This window comes from Tenrec ecaudatus, chromosome 11 (genome assembly GCF_050624435.1).
Source record: "Tenrec ecaudatus isolate mTenEca1 chromosome 11, mTenEca1.hap1, whole genome shotgun sequence".
NCBI lineage: Eukaryota > Metazoa > Chordata > Mammalia > Afrosoricida > Tenrecidae > Tenrec > Tenrec ecaudatus.
Window position 1 is genome coordinate 107,327,760 of NC_134540.1, and position 17,015 is coordinate 107,344,774.

The 17,015-nt window shown below is 37.5% G+C and overlaps 1 long non-coding RNA gene and 1 pseudogene across 3 annotated transcripts in view; both read right to left on the reverse strand.

Annotated features, from left to right (window-relative positions):
* The window catches only part of LOC142461487 (uncharacterized), a 60,210-nt gene that overhangs the window by 7,957 nt on the left and 35,238 nt on the right, over positions 1-17,015 (reverse strand). The gene's annotated exons all lie outside the window — the stretch shown is intronic.
* LOC142461803 (U1 spliceosomal RNA) lies at positions 11,134-11,309 on the reverse strand (annotated as a pseudogene).

Consider the following 17,015-nt stretch of genomic DNA (forward strand, 5'->3'; position numbering starts at 1 on the left):
CTGGTTTAGCATAACAAGTGAAAAATATCTACCTTTAAAAGTATTCTCTATTAAGAACTATATGTATATAGGGTAGAATTGGCACTAGCAGCCTGAAAAATGAGACAGGACACTTACTGGGCAGGAGCTTGTAGTTATAAGGGAGGAACAATTCACAAAAGGAAGGTGAGAATATCTGTACAAGTGGAAGACTAAGATCAACTGGTACAAGGAGAAACGGTTGAATTGGTGCGTTTTGCTTTATGCATTCTTAATAAAATGAAGTTTAAAGAACCAGCCAAAACATAACTCTATGATCACATTGTCTTGGCATTTGGTTTTGTTATGTACATGGTCATCATGAATCGATTACATGATGGACGTTAATAGGGGTTGATTCATAATATATAATAGACGATGCAATGACTTGAGTAGAATGATTAGAACTCAGCTAAGATGCTGTAGAATAACAGAAATGTGTTAATTATGGCACTGATTACAAGGATAGCCGATTCAAGTTATTGAAATTTGATTAAATGACAAACATCAACTGGAAAAAGGGGTGTGTGTGCACACTACGCTGTTATTCGTTATACCATCTCACTAGCTCTTTCAAAAAAATGGCTTGTCCATTGATCCCAAATAAGTTGACCAGGAGAAAATAATTTGAACTATCAACGCATGATCCCATTATTTCACATGCTATTATCAATTGAAATATTTTTGTTTGAATTTTAAGTGGTCTAAGGCTCTAACTTTGTGTCAGATACATAAAGAACATTCTTTCCTATCTGCAAAGGTCAAGTAGACCAAAGTCCTGCTCCACTTACAGCACAGGAAACTAAATCTATGTGTTAAAGTAGCCATAACGTCCCCTGTGTACTTTTATCCTTTGAGTTACTATTCTCCTTATGTATTTGAACACCACACTAGAAATGTTGCTCCAACCACACATCTGCTCTTTGATGATCTTGTTATTCAACATTCTGAATTTATGACAATAGTAAAAATTTTTACTACTTTTCCCATTATGGCATGCACCTAGAATTCATGCTAAGGTTGAGATGGTTGTGTATCATCTTGGTTGCGCCATGATTCTGTGGTTTGGAAAATTTGAAATGACATTAACCATCTTACACTGCACATTAGCAACCTCATTTAGGAACCTTTCATGTTGATAAGTTAATACTGAGTATGCTTGTTTTGCTTGGACGGCTCTTTACATAGGTACCTATGATTTATTCCCTTATTTTTTAGGTCTTTGTTCAAATGTTATCTTTTCTATAAAAGTCCCTGAATACACTGTTTAAAAATGTATTTTTTTTTACTTCCCTCCCTTCAGTTGTTTATTTTTAATAGCACCACCCTGATCACACATGGTGCTAGTTATGGATTGAACTTTCTCCTAATGAAATACATTGTAAACCTACCTACCCTAATATTTCATAATATTAATCCATCCGGGTATGTTTTTTCCTCGTTAAGAGGTCGTATCAGTTTTGGGTGTGTTTTAAGCCAAACACCTTTGATATTAAATGAGTAAAACAGGCACACAGAAACAGTTAGGGGAGGATATGAAGATGACCAAGGAGCCAAGAAATAGAAGATGAAAACTCAGGAACATTCTCGTAGAACAGAAAAAGACTTCCCCACTTCCTAATGCCGAGACCCTTTAATACAGTTCATGTTGTGGTGACCCCAACCATAACATTATTTTCATTGCTACTTCATAACTGTAATTGCTACTGTTATGAATTAGGCGACGCCTGTGCAAGGGCCATTTGACTCCCAAAGGGGTCACGACCCACAGCTTGAGAACTGCTGCCCTAGAATTAGCACCTTTTCAGATTTCTGGCTAAAACTGTGAAAACATAAAATTCTGTTTCATAAAGCCACCTTGTGGTATCAATGAGGGTAAAAACCCCCGAAACTATTGTTATTAGGGTCCCATTCATAAATGCACAGATTTGTTTCAGACAAAACATCTTGAAATATAGCTTTGGGATCCGCAGATGGCTGCAGACAAGTTCTCTCAGCAATATACTTGTCTTACTGGGGAAGTCTTGAAGGGGGTGGGGGCAAAAGGTCCACGCAATCAAACAAGGGATCAGCTGGGTCAATTAAGATCAAGGCAGAGGTGGCTCAGGTTTTAGCAACTTATTAGGATTCCAAAAGTGTTATTCTTGAAAAGATACAGGACAATCATAAGAGCTTATTAGGAAAAACTCTTATGAAAAAAGCACATTGGTGAGAAAAAGACCAGCTAAGTTGTGTCAAGGAATTTTCCCACATCATTAAGAGTTGACCTACTCATTCTCCAGGGGTAGCAAGCGCTGTCCTATGAGAACAGCATTGGGAAATCTTACTCCATCCACCTTACAGCACTGATCTTTCCCCTTCAGACTTCTATTTTGTACCCCAACTTCAAGAACATTAAAAAGGAACACACATTTGAGTTCCGTTTGGGAATGCTCAGATTGCTGCTTTGACATGGTGTTAATTGAGTGCAGAATTCTTCAGGGAAGGGTTACAGAGATTGAACCACCACTTCACAAGTGTAGGGACCCAGATGGAAGATCTGTTAATTTAAGAAACAATAGGTTTACATTTTGGTATTTATTTAATAAAGGTTTCGATGATTTAAATAAGCAATGCCTTTTGTCTTACACTCATTCTAAGATAATGCATATTCATTTTGATCCACTCTCCTTCTACATAACCTAGAATATAAGCTTTGTGAGAGTCTGATTGATCTGTTTTTTCAATGCTGACTCTTTGCTCCTAAACAGAACTTTTTAACAAAATGTTTTAAATCTATTATTAATGCTACTGATCAAACATCATATTCCTACACTATCAAAAAAGACAATAAAAACATGTACACAGCCGTTTGGCTCTTCGCACAACACCATGGCCGTTGGCAAGAACAAGCGCCTTACAACGGGTGGCAAAAAAGGAGCTCAGAAGAAAGTGGCTGATCCGTTTTCTAAGAAAGACTGGTCTGATGTGAAAGCACCAGCTAGGTTCAGTATAGAAGTACGGGGAAAACACTAGTCACCAGGACTCAAGGCACCAAAACTGCATCTGATGGCCTCAAGGGTCGAGTTTTTGAAGTAAGCCTGGCTGATGTGCAAAACGATGAGGTTGCCATTAGAAAATTTAAGTCAATCACTGAGGATGTTCAGGGCAAAAGCTGCCTGACCAACTTCCCTGGCGTGGATCTTACGGGACAAGATACACTCCATGGTCAAATGATGGCAGACCATGATGGAGGCTCATGTTGATGTCAAGACTACTGATGGGTATCTACTTTGTCTCTTCTGTTGGTTTTACTAAAAAATGCAATAATCAGATTCGGAAGACCTCTTGTGCTCGCACAAGCATGTCTGCCAAATCCGAAAATGATGGAAATCGTGACTCGAGAGGCGCAGATAAATGACTTGAAGTGGTCAATAAACTGATTCTAGACAGCATTGGGAAAGACATAGAAAAGGCTTGTTATTTATCCTCTCCATGATGTGTCTGTCAGAAAAGTAAAGATGCTGAAGAAAAAAAAAAAAGATGCAGGGAAACCACCTGGAGCTTCATGGTGAAGGTAGAAGTTCTGGAGAAAGAACTGGAGATGAGACAGGTGCAAACGTGGAACGAACTGATGGCTATGAGCTACCAGTTCAAGAATCTGTTTAAAATTCAGACTTAATATTGACAAATAAAAGGCCTTATTGTGGTAAAAAAAAAAACAACCATTTAAACAAATTAATATGAAAACATGTACAGACCAAGTTAATATTGACAAATTCTGCTAAGAAATGATGTACTTACCTTTTTCAACTTGTACAAGAGGGTTTGAAACGTTCTGGAAAAATAGAGCTAGAAGACAAATTTTCCCAAGAACTTTTTGAAGGTCCCTTGTACAGCAAACACTAGCACCATAACTCCATGCTAAAAATGTTTTAAGATTACATGGAAACTTCATGAAAATTATCCTAAAGTTATGTGTCAAAAGATGTCTTAGTGGTAGAGTACAATAAACTTATGCCTCTAAAAATGATCTATTAGTATTATTCTCCAATTTAGAGGAAATAAGCACACTAAGTTTTAACAATTCTAAATGATTATAATTTTTTAAACCAATCTTAACATGTTTATTTAAATGGATAATCAGTGATGAGTGGCTATGTTACAAATAAAAGTAGATAGATCATCTTCATTGACAAGATAATCAAAATGAGAAGCATTTAGTATATATAGAAAGTGGCTTAAGTGGTGAAGTAGGCTGATGGTGCCCGGCTATTGAGAGATATAGCGTCTGGGGACTTAAAGGCTTGAAAGTAAACAAGCGGCCATCTAGACCAGAAGCAACCAAGTCCACACGGAAGCAGCACACCAACATGTGTGATCACGTAGGGCCAAGGGGACCAGGTTTCAAGCACCAAAGGTGGGGGAAAAAAATCACATTACCGTGAATGAGGGGAGTGCGTGATGGGGACCCAATGCCCATCTGTAGACAGCTGGACATCCCTTGCAGAGGGGTAGTGGGCAGGAGATGAGTCACTCAGGGTTCAGTGTAGCAACAATGAGACTCAAAACCTTCCTCTAGTTCTTGAACGCTTCCTCCCCCCCAATTATCATGATCCCAATTCTGCCTTGCGGACCTGGTTAGACCAGAGGATGCACAGCAGTGCAGTAGGGATCTGGAAACACAGGGAATCTAGGGCGGATGAACCCCTCAGGACCAGCGGTGAGTGGCGACACCACGAGGGAAGGGGGTGTAGAAAGGGAGAACCTATCTCAGGGATCTCCATTAACCTCCTTTCTGGAGGATGGACAACAGGAAAGTGGGTGAGGGGAGACGCCGGGCAGTGTAAGATAAAAATTTGTAGGGGGGAAACTGATTACAAGGAGCCACATGTGACCTCTTCCCTGGGAGAGGGACAGCAGAGAAGGGGGGAAGGGAGACCCCGAATAGGGCAAGATATGACAAAATAACGAGGTATAAATTACCAAGGGCATATGTGGGAGGGGGGAAAAGGGAGGGAGGGGGGGAAAAAAAAGGAGGACCTGATGCAAGGGGCTTAGGTGAAGAGCAAATGCCTTGAGAGTGATTGGGACAGGGAGTGTATGGGTGTGCTTTGTACAATTGATGTATGTATATGTATGGATTGTGGTAAGAGTTGTTGGAGTCCCTAATAAAATGTAAAAGAAAAAAAAAAAAAAAGAAAATGATTAGGGCAAAATATGTACAGATGTGCTTTATACAATTGATGTATGTCTATGTATGGATTGTGATAAGTGTTGTATGAGCCCCTAATAAAATGTTTAAAAAAAAAAAAAAATTTGTAAATTATTAAAGGGTTCATGAGGGAGGGAAAAAAGGAAAATGAGCTGATTCCAGGAATCCAAGTGGAAGGCGAATTCTGAGAATGATGAAGGCAACAAATGTATTGTGCTTTACTCAATTGATGTATGTATGGATTGTGATAAGAGTTGTATGAGCCCCAATAAAATGATTTATTAAAAAGAAAAAAAAGTGGCTTAAATATTTTTCCTCAGAATTTCCCAAACTTTAACCATGTAGCATGAACTAAGAGTAACAAGACTCTTGTTTATATTTCTTCAAAATGAAAGCCAAAGCAAAGAAATATAAAACCACTAAAAAAAATCATAATAAATTTCAGACTATTCAAAGGGTTGGGAGAATCTGTGTGAGTAAATTTAAGTAAGCTTACTCATTTAGTATTTACATTAATATAAGCATTACATTAATCTTTAATAATTAATTGAAACTATATTTTCAGTACAGTAAACAATAGTAACAGTAAACACATTTTTAACATGGTTATTTTTTTGTTGCAGACTGAAATGAAACCAATATTAAAAACACCTGAGAAATATTTTATAAATAAACAAAGGTTAAAAAGTCTTAGGTTCCTGGTGGAGGATTTATTTCTGTATTAAAGAGGCTCAAGCTAAAAAAAAATAAAAAAGGAGCTCAAGCTATTAGACATAAAACACAAGTTACAAGAAATCTGACAAGAGTAAATTAGGAAGAAACTTTTTAGTTGTGTGAATGTACTTATGATGGTCTCCTAATTCAAGATATTCAAATAATTTGTCTAAATATTTCCTATATCCAATACTATCTTAATAGGTTAGAACAATAATTATTTTTTTAAACATTCAAAATTACACTTAAAACTTTTTCCATGATGAAGTGATGGTAATAATCACCTATAAAAGAAACAATTCGAATTTAGAATGTCAACGTTTACATAAAGAAATAAACAAGCCTAGAGAGAGATCATATATATATACATATATATATTTTAAAATCATTTTAGTGGGGGCTCGTACAACTATAATCACAATCCATACATGTATCCGTTGTCAAGCACATTTGTTGCCATCATCATTCACAAAACATTTTCTATTTGAGTCCCTGGTGTCGGCTCATTTTCCCCTCTCCCTCTCCTACCCTGCCTTCTTCATGAACCCTTGATAATTTATAAACTATTTTTTTGAGAGATCATGGTTTATGGATGCATAATCTCACCAATTTAATTATTGACAGTTTGTTCATTTATCAGTAATTCTTAGTCCAAGAATATTTTTATTAGAAAAACGAATAATTTTTAATAGTTGAAATAAGGCAATAAGGTTAAGAAATTGATTATTTTTAAAATTATGGGAACATTAGTAGTCCTGGTGGTATAGTGGTTGAGTTGACTGTTGGTCATAAGGTTAGTTTGAAATCACCAGCAACTCCCTAAAAGACAAGGCTTTCTACTCCCATAATGTTAGTTTCAGAAACAACACATTTGTCTTAAGATCCCAGGAACCTTTCACTGAACACAAATGTCAAAATGTGAACCTTATGCTTCTCAATATATCCTCTCTACCTAGGTCTACAATATTTATTAAGGCTGTTTCCACCACTCGAACCCTTCCCTGAAGAATTCCGCTCTCTTGGATTCAGATCATGTGCAAATAGTACTTTGGGGATCCTTTTGGAAGTCAAATAGTTTTCATTTTCAATGTTTTGTGACTTTGGGAATATACAGTCTAAAGGGTCAAGATCAGGCCTGTAGGAACATCATGTCATAGGACAATCCACTGTGTGATGGAAAAAATACCTTGGTGCAACTTTGCTCATTGTCACTAATGCAGTTTTCCATTTTCTCAAAGCAGTCTCAGGTTGAGCACCAATGATTTACCCTGTGTTCAGTGAGAAAATCTACCAAGTGGACCTTTTGAAGCACCAAAAAAACCCCTCTGCCTTGAAAGCTGCTTACTTACTCAGTTTTTGGAAGGCAGACCATTAAAAAAATCATTTTTATTGAGGGCTCTTTAAAATGATTACAATCTGATACATTCATTGTATGACATATTTGTACATTGCCATTATCCTTTTCTGGTTACTTTCTATTGTGCCCTTGGTATCAGCTGCCCCTCCTCCCCCACCTTTGATTATAAATTATTTTCATGCCTCACACCGAACAGTCTCCCTTTCCCCAGAGGGGTGTGTGTGGTTGTGTTCATCATTGTGACTGGCTCTCCCTTCTTCCCATCTGGTTTATCGATTCCCATTCGTGCTCCTGGGTTGCTTGTGTCATGAAGTCTTCTCTCTGGCTGTGTACATGCTCGTCTAGTCCAATGTGAGAGGCATCTGGGGTCATGGTGGTGGGGGGTGAGGAAGCCTCGAGGAATATTATTTAATCGGTGCTTTACTGCACCCTGGTTGACTGATCCCTTGCCTGTGACCTCTCTGGGTGATGTTCCATTGTCTACTGATGGGCTTTGGGTCTCTTTTCCAATCCCCCACGTTCTTAACCATATGGTTGTTTGTTAAGGGTCTTCTGATGCCTGTTACCTGGTCCCAATGACCCCTCATGATTGCACAGGCGGGTGTGCTTTTTCCATCCATATGGGCTTGTTTCTCTGCTGGATGGCCACTTGCTTCACTTCAAGCAGTTAAGACTCCAGACACTATTTCTTTTAATAGCCGGGCTCTATCTGCCTTCTTCACATTTGTTTTTGCACCCATTTTGTCTTGTGATTGTCTGGAGGGTGAGCATCTCAGAGTGCCAATTTGTTAGAACATGTTCTTGTATTGAGGGAGGATGGGAGCAGAGGCTCAAAGTCTGTCCACTACCTTAGTGTATTGACACTCCATTAAGAGGAAGACAAGTACATTACTGAAAGTGTCTGCAGCCATCCACTGATCTCAGAAGCATTTTAAAAACACTTTTAGTTTGGAATTTACCTGTGCAAAAACTAAACTGGAACCCTTGTGGCAATATTTTCAGACTTACCCTCATATAAATGCTACAAACCCAAATCCACTGACTCATATCAACCCTATAGGGCAGAGAATTGCCCACAAGGTTTCAGAGACTTACTCTTTATGGGAGCAGTTTCATGGGTCTCCCTTGGAGGGGGCTAGTCAGTTTGGATTGCTGACCCCAGCAATCTAACACTTTCCTGAACGTGCCAAGCAGGGCTGATGCTATAAAAGGTATTAAATAACTTCATAGTAGCATTTAGAACATATCTATAAAGACTTACTTTTGAGATCAAGAGAAAACAAATCTGAAATATGTAAGGGGATATACCACCCCCCCAAAAAAACTCGCCACCCAAACGGAAAAAAGCCCCGTTGGGTGGAGTTTAGTACACCTTTTTCCCACTAGGCAAGCATCAAATAACTGTTAGTGCACTCAGTGGTGTTGCCTGGAAAGATTCTCTGTTCAGAGAATTTTTCATAAAAAGTTTTGCTGGAGCCTTTGTTTTTCACAATGGCTGATTTAAGAGAACAATGTGTGGCTATGAAATTGTTTCCTGCTCGGAAAAAATACTGCAGAAACTGTTGTGATGTTACAAGGACAGTGCTATGGAGAGTGGGTTTTCTCCTTTCAAAAAAGGTGATTTGTCGCTTGATGACAAACCTAGTTCTGGATGTTTGCCAACTTCCTGAATGGATGAAAATGTCAACTCACTGCGTTTAGTTTGTTCCACCAAGTCAGACTGTTCATCAAGCTTTCTATTTAGAGATTTTGCAAAGACTGAGTGTGTGACAAAAGCCTAATTCATGACAGATGGGGACTGATTTTGCTACCATGACAATGATCTGCTCACACAGCCATCTCAGTGCACCAGTTTTTGGCAAAACACAGCTTGTCTCTCTTGCCCCAAGCACCTGACCTCACTCATGTGACCTTTTTGTTTCCATGAACAAAGGAGGACATGAAAGGATAGCAATTTGATGATGATGAAGAGGTGAAGGAAAAAAAACAAGGGAGGCGCTGTCAGCAATCCCAACAGATGAGTTTGAAAAAAATGTTTCCAAGGACAGAATTGCAGATTAAGTGTAATGGAGTATTCTGAAGGCTATATGGTTGTTTCGTAAAAAGAATTTATATATGGACGAACAGAAAAGTGGGTGAAGGGAGACGTTGGACAGTGTAAGATATGACAAAATAATAATTTATAAACTATCAAGGGTTCATGAGCGAGGGAGGAGCAGGGAGGGAGGGGGGAAAATGAGCTGATGCAAGGGGCTTAGAGAGCAAATGTTTTGAGAAGGATGAGGGCAATGAATATACAAATGTGCTTTACACAATTGTGATAAGTATGGAATGTGGTAAGAGTTGTATGAGCCCGTAATAAAATGATTAAAAAAACTAAAATAAAATTTTAAAAAAAGAAAAAGTTAAATATATAGCTGTAACCAAAAGAAAAATATTGTTTTTTTGGGGGTATTCCCTCATTTACTCTGTAGACATGTAGATTCTGCTAGTTTATAACTGAAAAGGGTAAGGTAAGTTATAAAGTACATTCCTCTTATTCTGAACATGACTATTTATTGAGTGGCTGGTAATGCACTAAGAATATGAATAGAAGGTAAAAAAACCAACATAACTCCTTTAGGTTTTAATGAAAATAAATTTATTTTAATTTGCATATATAAAATTTAAAAATCACTAACTTTTGGTGTTACCTTGAAGTTAAATACTGATTATTAAAAAGTAAGTAAGGCCTTTATAGTTTTAAGACCTTTTTCAAAAGAACAAAAATTTAAAAAAAATTGAGACTGTTAAACAAAAGTCTTCTGCAAAGGTTAAAAAAAAGACAAAAGGGAAAGGAAGGAGAAAAAACCAGAGTAATATAAAGTTAGAAGGCATGGGAGTAAAATTCTGCTACACATAGCAAAGTACTTAGAGCTTCTTTTACTTAGGTGCCCAGTGAATAGGTTGGTCATTGCTAAGGTTTTTCATATATTTTATGTTGTATGCTTTCATACAATTTTAGGACTAGAATTTCAAGACTAATTCCCAATTTTTGATACTCCCCCCCCCACCTTATTGAACATCTGAAATATTTAGACTCCTTACTGTGGTGGAGTGACATTTCTAAATACGGCCCTTCTTTCCGTTTCACTCTAACTCACCAAATGAATGAGTGCGACCACACAAATAAGCTGTGATGACTCCAACGTGGGTACCCGTCAGTTTTGCCATTCTCCAGTGTATGAGACAGCCATCTCTGATGCAGGAATCTTGGACCATCAGAAAGAACCACCCACCAGTAATACGAATGAAGTGGCAAAGGCAGGTGAGGAACCAGTGAGAAGGGACCATGAGATTAAGGCAGAGCAATGAGTAGGCTTCCTGGCCCATGAAGGCAAAGGTCAAGGACTGCATGATCGAGAAGTTGAAGACTAGAGCGGAAATTGGGTGCTGGCTGAGAAGAGTTGCTGCTGAAATCCAAACATCCGTAATGTTTTGTGATACTGGCTTCTGGTAACCTGTTAACTTCACTAATAAACTCCCATAGTACAATATTTATAGTGTTGTGTGGTGAGTGCAAGGAAGATAGAATCCAGCAGAGAAGTAGTCTTGGAGGAATGGTTGGTGTCAGATAGGTTTTGTTTGTTGTGGAGATGGAGTCTCCTCCCTCCGGGAAGCTGGGGAAAGTCAGAAATGCCATTTCTAATCACTGAAAATTATCTCAAATTCTGTTGAAAATACACAATATATTTTACATAATGCACACTTATTTGTAAGATACGCAAATAATTTTAAAGTACTTTTATTTCACTAAAGAAACAAAAGGGAAATATTTGTTTTATATTAGGTTAAAAATCTGAATATTTACATAGAATGTAAGTATGCTTTAATTTTTTTTTGTCCCCCCAGTACCACAAATTATGCAGTCGAGTTCCCCACATTTGGGGAAATCGCAGGGGTCAGCACACCCGGAGTGCAATGGGTGAGCCTCGCCATGGGAAAACCACCTTCGTGATCATGGTATCTCCCCTGCCAGGTAAGTATAACTTTAAATTTTTTGATGTAAGAAAAGCTTAATAAAATCCTGATAACACTTAGATGTGAAAAATGTCAATGCTACCTTATTTTTATAGAATTATGCAAAACACATCAACACTGAAAATACTATCAATAAATTAAAAGTATCAGTTACGTTATTCGCCATTAAAATACAATGTAGAGTGTGGTCAACCTTACTTCAGCAGCACAGTTAATACTGGAGATAATTTTACAATCTTAACACCAATATTTACGTGCTGCTAAGGCACTGCTGACTTTGATATCACAACAGCTATGGACAAAAGAAATATATTCTTTTCAGAAGATCAGATCCTTGTATTCTTGAGGCAGCACAATATGGCCTGCACCTTTTCAAAATTCACAAACCATTATGTGCTGCTACGTTACTCCAAGGTTTTGCTTTTTAAAAAAATGTCAACAAACATTAACGCCTAAAGAATACAAAGAACATTTTCTTTTAGGGTGGGAAAAGGGTAAATCAACTTAATTTCTACTAGTTTATTTAAAAATAAATTTTAATAACAAAAAGATTTCTAGAGACTCTAACATTGACACACTATGCACAATTAGTTACTTTTAAATACTGTAAGGAAATTTATTTCTACATCAAATAACCAAAGTCTACTACTGTGTGCCAAGCACAGCGCTATAAGATATGAACAAAATATGATTAACGTGAAAGGAAAAAAAGCTTTTGATTAATGTGAGGAAAAGAAGGTTTCTTTCCTTTCAAACTTTGTCAATGTAGGTAAAATTAAATTTTAAATATGTATAAGGGCGTTCCCTTTTATAAAAAAAAGTTAATTCATAAAAGTTGGTCTTTACCTTGGTAAAAGCAAAATTTACAAACTGCAGCCTGTTCTTGTGGTATACCCTTCAAAAGACAATCATCATGTTGATTATTCATAATTTTAGAATGGGTAACCCCAAAATAATATGAAATGACACAGAGCTCAGTTTCAATGACCACAAACTAGGATGATTCAAGTAAGCTTTAAAGGAAAAGACTAAAAGCCACATGAAACATTTTAATACTGAATGTAATACAAATATAATTCCAAATAACCAATTATCCTTTAGGTAATTTTAGAAGAACACAACCATCATTTTACCCTGAACTTTTCGCTCTATATTAGAACAGTTAGTTTCCTAAAGTTGGATCTCAGTTAGTATACTATGAAGCTTTGGAAAGATGGGTTAACTTGAAAAATAAAACAATCTGTGATTTTGAAAGTTATTTAGCATTTACTTCTACTGAAAACTAAACTGAGATATTGACATTGTCAGATGCTGTTAGTAGGCCTGGACTCAGTGATCCTGTGTGCAACGGAATGATCCTGTGTGCCATTCTCACAATTCTTGTGTTTGCGCCCATTGTTGCAGCCACTATATCAAGTCCTGTTGTCAAGGGTTTTCCTCTTTTTCGCTGCCATTCTACTTTACAAGCATGCTGTCCCAGGAACTGGCCCCTTTTAGTACAAAGCCCAAAGTAAGTGAGACAAAGTCTCACCATTCTTGCCCCTTAAGAAGCACCCTGGATACGTCTGTCCTTTCAGCAGTCCACGGTACTTTCAATATTCGTCACCAGTTCCACACTTCAAACGCAAAGGTAAGATAGTTGTCACCAAAGTACTGAAATCTTTAAACAAAGTCACATACTTTCTGAGATAATAAAATGCTTTGAAAGTCTGATCCAAAGTTTAGAGTAGAAGAAAAAAGTGTATCAATATTCCAAAAGATATGAAATTTTGTTCAGCAACTATAAAATGCCCTACTATCTTAAGTTCTGATTTTTCCCCAATAGTGATCTTTTACTTTGGGGAAGCAGGTTTCATATTATGCCTTCAAGAGAGCTCTATTTTAAAAGTAAAATTCTTTTGACTCTGTATGTTCAAATTATTGCCATTAACCACAATAGGAATATTTAGATCCTAACTATGGCATGAAAATGTTTCTGTAATTTGTTTAGCTGTATCTTTATGCTTCTGAACATTTAGTTTTACTCTTAATCGAGCATGAATACAATGTATAATGATAATTACTTTCTTCAAATACAACTATATACAGCCCCTGTGCCAGAGAATGGTGATCCTAGCAAAAATGCAACAGAATATATGCAAATGACTTGCTAAGCTATTATACCTGGAGGAGGAGTAAAAATAGCTATTTAAAAAATACATTTAAGCAAAGCGTTAATGAGTGTTATAAGGTCTAAACGTGAGTTTTACTAATGTAATTTTTTCATTACTATTGAGATATCAAAATTTTTAAATGTTTAAATATAGAAAGCTGATGGTGCCTGGCTATCAAAATAGTGACTGGGGTCTTAAAGGCTTGAAGATAAACAAGCAGCCATCTAGCTCAGAAGCAACCAAGTCCACATGGAAGAACACACCAACCTGTGTGATCGAGTGGTCCCGAAGGGATCAGTTACCAGGCATCAAAGAACAAAAAATCATATCATGGACTGCACACCTCTATGATAGGATCGCTGAAGACAAATGGGTGCATAAGCAAATGTGGTGAAGAAAGCTGATGGTGCCCAGCTATCAAAAGAGATAGTGTCTGGGGTCTTAAAGGCTTGAAGGTGAACAAGTGGCCATCTAGCTCAGAAGCAAAAAAGCCCACATGGAAGAAGCACACCAGCCAGTGCGATCACGAGGTGCCAAAGGGACCAGATATAAGGCATCATGCAAAAAAAAAAAGATATATGTGTGTATATGCATATATATGTGTATGTATATGTATGTATGTGTATATATGTATACCATATTGAATGAAGGGGGAAGTGCAGAGTGGAGACCCAAGACCCAAGTGTCGGCCAATGGAGATCCCCTCTTAGAGGGGTTTAGGAGAGGAGATGGGTTAATTAGGGTGTGAGGTATTACCAATGAAGAACACAGCTTTCCCCCAGATCCTGGATGCTTCCTCCCCTCAACTACCATGATCCTAATTCTACCTCGCAGGGCTGGATAGGGCAGAGGTTGTACACTGGTGCATATGGGGGCTGGAGGCACAGGGAATCCAGGGTGGATGATACCTTCAGGACCAGGGGTGTGAGGGGCGATGCTGGGAGAGTGGAGGGTGAGTGGGTTGGAAAGGGGGAACTGAGTACAAGGATCCACATGTGACCTCTTCCCTGGGAGAGGGACGGCAGAGAAGGGGGGGAAGGGAGACTCCGGATAGGGCAAGATATGACAAAATAACGATGTATAAATTACCAAGGGCACATGAGGGAGGGGGGAGCGGGGAGGGAGGGAAAAAAAAAAGAGGACCTGATGCAAGGGGCTTAAGTGGAGAGCAAATGCTTTGAGAATAATTGGGGCAGGGAATGTATGGATGGTGATAAGAGTTGTATGAGTCCCTAATAAAATGCAAAAAAAGAAAAGAGGAGAAAAAAAAATGATTAGGGCAAAGAATGTACAGATGTGCTTTATACAATTGATGTATGTATATGTATGGACTGTGATAAGAGTTGTATGAGCCCCTAATAAATTGTTTAAAAAATAAAATAAAAGCCACAAAAAATGTTTAAATATATATAATTTAGGTCACAGATTAACTCGTTCTAGATATAAATGGATATGTGCTTAAGCCATACTTTACTTTACTGATTGGATTCTAACCAACCTTTTGATTACCATCCATCTACTCAAAATACTCAATAGGCATTCTAAATAGAGTTTACTTTGGTTCCAACGTTTGTATAATCAGGACCCACATATATTTCCTACTTTTTATCCATGAGAACATTCTGCCATTCAAATGCGATGTGCAGACCTCTTTGAAACCATCAGTCTATTACAGGGATTGGCAAGTTGTGGTTTGCAAGCCAGCTTTGTGAGCCATGTATGGTTCTTTTGGTATGTACATGTCTCTCTGAAGTAAAGCTGAAAAATTTAAAAGATTATTCAGATAATGGTGATTCCATTTGTTTGTAAAAATACATTTCTGGACCTTGAATAATTTTAAAATGTTGTGAGGGACAGAACTGGCTTTTGTTTCAAAAGTTTATTGACTCCTGGTCTAGTTTATTTGATATATATACCTAACTAGGTCTACAAGTTTAAACTACAGCTCCTGCCAGAGCTCAAAGTACTCACAATATCCTTTCCCTTCCTTTACAAATTTTAAAATAATTTTTTACTACTGTCAACTTTATCCAATATAGATAGAACTTAAAGGCACATAATACTCAAGACACATGCATCCCCACTTTTGATGACAATGCAAGATTTTCTTCCCCAGATTTTCACCTCAACTTTCCTGGGCGATACTGACCTGTCCAATGACCATGCATTTTTGAATATAGACAATAATTCTCAGTATTGAGTACTGTTTTGAACAGACAAGGAACTAGCTGTGTGGCAATGTTTCCTGCTATGGCCCATGTTATTTCTCTACTCCTTTGTCTGTTCTTTGGAAACAATGCTCCATCCTTTAAATATCTGCTTTCAAGTCTGCCAGCTACAAGAAAAGCAATTCTCTCTCAGAATACATGGAGAGAACACTAATGGTTAGACTCAAAACCTGAAAGAAAAAAAAGCACATATATATCACACACAACATTAAAAAAAATAGTGCTTTAAAATCAGAAATCTTTACTGAACAAAAATATCAAAATATTAACCTTTTGTTTCTGGGCATTCCCTTCTAATCTATGTCTATACAATTCTGCAAGGGATATTTCTTATCACTCTAATCCTTTTTTTGAAGAACTGCTTTTCAATTTACACCATGTCAAAAGAGCAGTTTGGGCATCCTCGAGAGGTGGTGTTCATTTTAAATATTCTTTACAGTTTGAGGACCCAGAGGAAGTTTGAAGGATTGATTATCAGGGGTATATTATAGATTGGGTCAGTTCCCCAATGCTGTTCTTGTAGGACAACCCTTGTTACCTCAAAGAATGGGCAGTGCATTTTTGGGGAGGAAAAGAAATCATTGGAGCAATTTTGCGGTTTTGCTTTTTTCTCAATGCAGCTTTCAGTTTTCTTAAAACTTCTTCATAGTAAGCCCTAATGATCATCCTGTGCCCATCAAGAAAATACCATAGACATGTCACCATAACCTGAATTAACCTCTTGAATTTAATGACTCAGCAGATTTCCTGGAAAAGAACTGTTTAGATTAGACCTTGCTCTCTGAATCGAATTGGCAAATCTAAGACTTGTCTTCAATTATGACTCACTCCATAAAATCATGTTATCTTGGATCTTGCACCTAGTTTATTTTTCCCCAAATCATTTTATTGGGGGCTCTTATCATATTTTTTTGGTTGAGAATTTTTGGGCATGTGTTTGTGAAGGAGATTGGTCTGTTTTTTTCTTGTGTATCAGGGTTATGTTTGTTTTACAGAATGACTTTGGGAGTGTGTATCATATATTCCAGTAGAGTCTGTGTAGAATTGGTTTCTCACTGAATATTTGGTAGAATATCCCTGTGAAGCCAACTGGTCCTGGGCTTTTCTTGGTTGGAAGTTTCTTGATGAGCTTCTCTTCTTTTCTTGGGAGTTTCTACATCCATCTGCATTAATTTGAGTATATTGTAGTTGCAGGAGCTCTTTTTCAAAGTATTTCATTGCGTTTGGGTAATTTTCAGTGATTTGAGTTTGTTATTCTTGATATTTTTTGGGTGTTCTCCAGTTCACTGCTGTTTCTGGGCTATTGGGGCAGTAGGGGAAATGAGCTCTGT